Here is a 6,360-nt window from a genome sequence, read left to right on the forward strand (position 1 = left end):
TAATTGTACTGCAACTTAATGTAATCCAAGCTGTTCCTGACATTGTGAGTGGGCAGCACAGGAGGTGGAAGGGTCAGGTAGCAGTTTGATAGGATGCAGGATGAGCCCGCTGGGGGGCAGACACATGTGCTCTGCCAGAAAGAATGCAGAAAGTGAGACACACGTAGCAGGGATATTAACTGGAGAAATATGACTTTTGCTGATGGGAGTAAAAGCCTGCACAGGTGCTAGGACTAAAACCCCCCTAACTACCACCCCCAACTGCTCAGCTGCTTCTGATGATGTGCTAGCAGGGCAGGGTGCTGAAGGAAGGGAGTGTGTCCTGATCAGCCAGCATTGCTTTCAGCTGGGTGAGGCAGGATCCATTCTGGAGGCCATCTCCAGTCAATGATGCTGTCCAAATCAACGGGCCTACTTGCAAAAGGGGATGTTTATGGGACTGGATCTCTCATCCCTGAGGACGTTTGGCATGTGAGGCAGGCCAAGAAGCTGCTTAAGGGACCTGTACTGGCAAGGAGATGGTAACAGGTAGGCAGCAACGTGGCAGGACAGTAGATTTGTCTGATGTCCAGGTGTTCCTTGTGGGTGGCCAGGTGGAGGTGAGTAGCTGTTGCTTACAAGCTGAGTTTCAAAGCTTTGACAAAGTTAACGTTGGTCTTGAATGGAGTTCCTAGGTCTAAGAATAACTGCTGTTAGTAACAAGGTCAGGGAAATGGTAAATTTATTTAGGTCTGTCTGTAGAGACCCTAAAGAGGGCTTGTAAACACCTTGTCTATTACTTTTGGAAGTATCTTCACAACACTTAGAAGTTTTTTTTTTTTTAATCTCTCTGCTTTGCACTTATGAAGGCCCTTCACCAGCTTCTCTGCAAGCTGGATTGCAACTTGTATGTTCTTCTCCTTGTCTCTTAAAGATGTGCTATCCTCTGTAATGCCAGAGCATTTCCTAGGCTCTGTAAATAGAGCAGCCATGAAAAAAACATTCTTTCAGAGGTGCAGCTTGATGTGCTACATGGTCAAATGTGTACTGGACAGCCTCATCCTTGGACTTTCAGGACAAATTTTTACTGTTACTAGGAGCAAAGGGAGGTGTTTGTGATGTGCAATGGAAGTAGATAGGACCATGCATCTTTGGCACGGCACTAGCTTAAACTAATGCTTGTTCAGGTTAGTAAACAGAATGATTAATAAGATGGAGAAAAAAAAAAGGCATGTAGCAAATTTGCTGTCTTCAGATGTTTTGCTTTTAGCATTCTTTCTTGTCCAGTGTGAAATAATTGAGACTTCTTTTTTCATGTGCATTCTTAGGTTCTTACAACCCAGGGAGCATCCTGCTGCCTCAGAGGTGTTTGTTTTTAAAATATTTTCTGTAGTATTTGCATATCCTAACTCTGTTTGCGAGTAAATGGTCCAGTCTAAATGTAGCATTTGAGAAAAGGTTTTTGCCAAAGAAATTGTGGATGTAGAATGAATGATCCTAAATGCTGCTGTTCAATGAGTGATAACCTTCTGATGTAGATCCTCTATCTCTGTTTTGGGGATTCTCTCTCTCTCTCTCTCTCTCTCTCTCTCTCTCTCTCTCTCTCTCTCTCTTCCCCCCCCCCCTTCCTCTTTTTGATCCACTCACTTACCAGCTTGGTAAAAGATCTAGTTGCTTAAGGGATTACTTGCCTCACAAAGTTGGCACCGAGATTCAGTTGGCATCTCTGCGAATGGTTGTGCCCTGACTTGCTGGAAAGGTTTAGGAAATGGGAAAGGAAGTATATTGTTGCAACTGTTTTTCATGGTGGTAATTGAGTTTAGTTATAAAAGTAATTTTTTTTTCTAAAGAAACATTGGTGTTCTTTTAAAATGGGAAACCTGAAAAAAAAAAAAATCCAATATTGATTGAGGTCCCCTTCTTCTGAATGTAAGGGAAATAAGGCAAAATAATATTCTATGTCTTTGAACAGGTAGGGCTTATGCTGGCAAAAGTCTTTCTCTTTGTTCAGAGGAGGGTTTCAAATGTTACCCATTTTATTAGATCATGTATGTACTTTGTGACTCATTGGTACACAGAATATAATAGCTTTTTTTTTTTTATAAGGGGAACTATTTTATAAGATCTGCTATTTTGTATGAGAACAACACCTAGAATACATCAGATACAGTTGCAGGTGTTCTCATGATTCATGTTATAGCCTTGTCATTAGCTGATACAAAGGGGGAACTGATCTAAGGGCATATTGATGCTGAGTGAACTACAGAGGAAATAAGTTGCTTTGCTCTTAGGTCTGTGAGAAGTATTATACAAAACTGATGATAAACTCCTCAGAGTACCTAGCATAGCTACGAAGACTAGACAGTGATGGGAGATTGCTCTTATCTAGTACAGTCATTTGCGGTTATGCCCATGGTATGATGGACTTGTCAGAATAAATTTCACATTTCACAAATCATTTCACTGGAAATGATACTCTGTTGGATAGTTTCACTGTCTCATTTTTTTTATCTCTGCTGTTGGATTGGAAATATGATTTGTTGTGGTCCAGTATCTTGTCTTGGATGATGACTAACAGCAGTTACTAGATGTGTGAGGAGTGTCTTTAATATTAAAGGATTTGAGCGGGTAAGTAGTCATACACATAGTCTATGTACAAACCACTTGTTCATGCTTTCTCACACAGTAACAAGCTCAAACTTTCTTGACATGCAGACATGATGTATGGAAAACAAGTACTGTCAAAAGATTGTTTATTTCTCTGCTTAGCTCTTAAAGCAGTAATTGGAGGTTCTGGTTTGGGTATCTGTGGGAGAAAACAGCTTGAGAGCAAGGAACCATTTTATTTTTAGATCCTACTGTTGTCATTTTGCTGTGATCACACAGTCGAGCATGTGCTTCCTTTCAGTTCTCTCCAGGCACTGCGGTGTGATCACACTCTCCTAAGATCATTTTTATGAAGTTAATTTTTAGTGACAGATGAAAGATGCTTGGCTGATGTCTTTAGAGACTGCAGCCCTAATTCCCCTAGTACAGGTTCTGCTTCCTAAGTTTGTTAGTCAAAAGTTTTTTTGCCTTTTTTTTTTTTCCCATTTCCTTTGGTTTTAGTCACTTTCATCATCTTTCCATTGCATAGTAATGTAAGTAAGCCTACTGACTTCTCTGGGGGATTTCCTGCTTCATACAACTGAAGGTATGTTTGCATCACAGTCAGCAAGGCTGGTTCCTTCAGGAATAGTTGTACCCATACTAGTTTTGCGTGCTTGGCATGTTTGCAGATATCTACGGGTAAAACTGAGTTAGCTTTTTTTTTTTTTTTTAGAAAAAAAAAAAGGTATATTAGATGGGGAGGTAGCAGCAATCAAAACCTGCATGAGGGTCAGGGTAAATACTCTCATGTTTTCCTACTTACGTTGTTGTTAGTCCCCAAACAAATTTATTTAAAGGTAATGCAAATGTTCCCTAAGTACACTGCAAGCATACTGTTGAATGTAGTGTTAATGTACTTTCAGAGAAGAGAAGCATATCTTGCAAAAAGGCAGAAAACACTTTGTATAGTTATAAAGATTCCTTTTAAGATAACCCTCACTTTTTTTTTTTTTTTAAACCCATTGCACAACTCAGAAAATTGTCACATTTTTATTTGGGATGGCATGAATTTAAATAAAATTGGAAGTAGTTCTCCAGCATTGAAATCCCTTACCTTCCTAAGGAATTCTCCAAAATTTGAATTCAAAGGGGTTGATATCAGCTGGCTTATAATATGGTGTGCTTATAAACAGCAGTAGTGCTCAGTGTCAGTATTTTAGATCAGGTTAAATAATTCATATAAGCAAAGCCTGAGCTTTGACAGGGCAGTAGTTGATCCAGAAGGTCATTAGACATTCCTTTTCAGTTGTTAGTGTCTGGGATATTATATCCTTGTCATGTGTTTTCCATAGGCAGTGTGTGGCTGCTTGTTGCAATGTCTAAATCAGTCTGCATGCACTTGTCTTTATCCCTATTTGCTCACACATTTAATTAACAACTAAGGACAGTGAGACTACCAAAATAGAAGGCAGAATCCTATCTTCTTATAATGAATTTCTGTCTGCAGACCTAATAGGGGAAGTCTGGAAGCAGAAAATTGAATCTCAACTGATATTAATAGGTAGATAGCTGTCCTTATGAAATACTTCATTATTTCCTGCAGAGGTCTAGCAGAGTGACTGCATTTACTTGGAAGATGCAGCTCCAATAACATACATTTTAGATACTTCATTGTAGATTTTGGAGATTGGGAAAGAAGCAGATCTTCCTCTTCCCCACCCCCTGATAGGGTATGGTGTGGTGCCTTGCAAGAGTTCATGTAGTTTGCAGTCTGATCTCGCTCTGCCACCAGATGATTTTTCAGCTTCTGTGATTTCCGTATTCAAGATAAAACTGTATGACACAGGCTACTGTAGCTTCCCTGGGTGTTGCTGAACTTGACGTTGCTTTAGAAGACCTCTGTAAAAACAGTCGGTCGGTCTGAGGCAGTGACATTAAGCAGTGGCCCAGTGCAGGTTTAGTGCCTGTTCTGGATTAGGCAGAAGGCTGAGACAAAAGCCTATTGATAGAGCAGTCTAGAAGATGCTTGTACATTGCCAGTACTCTTGGCTGATGCTCTGCTACTGTGCTCGGTATGTTTTTTTTCTAGCATTTTTTAATTTAACAAGGTAAATTTTAAACTTATTCTAGCTGAAAGTTTAAAATGCATAATATTGCTGAAAGTATATCTCAGTAGGAATACTCTTTTGATGAGGTTTATTTAATCCCTAGCACATGTTTGGAGTGAATTAATAAATTGGTGTGTCAACGATAAGGATATCTCTGTAAAACTTTTACTCAGCTTGTGTTGTGTTTTTCTTTATTTTTCCTCCCTTCCCATACCACTAAGTGCCTTCAACCAGTCTTGTGATTAAACACACATTTAATAAACATTTATCCACTACTTTGTATATGCATACTTTTTTTTATAAACGTGGCTTATTGTGTGGTCAAGACAAAGGAAATTCAGCATCCTCCCACTTTAATAGGCATGTGCACATTAATTATTTTATCCACTATAGCCCAAAGGGCATCAGGCTCAGGATTTTCTTTGGAAAAATGTCCAGAAAAGAAAGAGGGTTTGCTGTAGTCAGGGAAGAAAACAGGCAGTCACCTTGGTAAGAATTATCTTGAATGTGGTGTCCTCTGTCTAAAGGGATTACCAGTTTCTTTGTTTCTGTGGACTTTGTGATGTGGTCCTCATGCTCCCCCAAAGCTGCTCTCAGTGTAAGTAAAAGGAGCTTTTTCCCTACCCTTGATCCCTACTACATTAGCACATTTCCCTCCTGGCTGTATGTGTTTATTTTTCATTTTTAACTCTTCCACCACAAACTTGAAAGGTGCTTCTCAGTAGACAAGGATAGTAAAAGAAAGCTGGAACCAAGTTATGCTGGATGCTTTGAGAGCAAAGCAAAAACCAGTAGTGTCTTCAGAAAATATTGAGTCTTAAAAACTCAACAAGTGACTTTGAGTCAGTGACTAAGAAACTTGATGCCACTGGACATTGTAATATCAGTTCTGATTTCCCCCCTCCTTCATCAGGCTACTAAAAATAAAGTAACTGAGTAAGATATAACATATAAAGGGCTGGGGGCAGCAGTAGTGGAGAAGGGGGAAGGAAATTCGGAAAATGTGTGAGTAGCAGAGTCACAGTGACAACTTCTGCTTCAATGCCAGATGTGCTAAAGTTTACAATAAGCAATTTCAATCTATATTGCAGTGAGCAAATATTTATTGCAATTGCTAACGTGTGTCTCAAGCTGTGCAAAGACAGCTTCTGTCACGGCTACCTTGGATGAGAACAGTAGATCTGCATGGGGAAATTCAAATCGTCATCTGGAAGACGAAAAGAGGTTAAGTGGCTGCTCAAGCTAGTACTGCTGGGTGGCTTATGCACTTAAGTGCTTGCCCAGCCTGGCTCTATCTTGTCTGGCAGTAGAAAAGTGGCAACCCTGAAGGTGTTTTTTATCTTCTGCCTATGAACCACTTCCAGAACAGTCCCTGTCCCACATATGTGGTGTGTGCCTTTGGCCAAAGGGTGATTTAGAAATGCGGTTCACAGGCAAAAGATTGGTCCATCTTATGTGCTAAACAGAGAAGAGCCACATAGCACTGGCTGTCCAATTATGCCCCCCAAAAAAGTGAGAAGCATGTGCACACATACCAATACATCTGTGTGCAATGGAACTAATGAACCCAGTTTTCTTTGGACCACGTGATTTGATTCTGTAGCATCTAAACAGCTTAAGTGTTCATGTAAACAAGGCTGGCTTATTCATAACATCACTTTCAAGTTTGGATCCCTCCTGTTGA

The 6,360-nt window shown here is 40.0% G+C and overlaps 1 protein-coding gene across 8 annotated transcripts in view; it reads left to right on the plus strand.

Moving 5' to 3' along the window:
- Positions 1-6,360, plus strand: part of PAPLN (papilin, proteoglycan like sulfated glycoprotein) — a 78,898-nt gene that overhangs the window by 20,675 nt on the left and 51,863 nt on the right. Inside the window, exon 1 of one of the 8 annotated variants that reach the window (XM_083839256.1) lies at positions 386-528. The exons of the other annotated variants lie outside the window; for them this stretch is intronic. The gene's annotated coding sequence lies outside the window, so the exon portion shown is untranslated. Of the gene's footprint in view, positions 1-385; positions 529-6,360 lie in introns of those variants that run through there. 8 annotated transcript variants of the gene reach the window in all.

Source organism: Anser anser, assembly GCF_964211835.1.
Source record: "Anser anser genome assembly, chromosome: 5".
Classification (NCBI taxonomy): Eukaryota; Metazoa; Chordata; class Aves; order Anseriformes; family Anatidae; genus Anser; species Anser anser.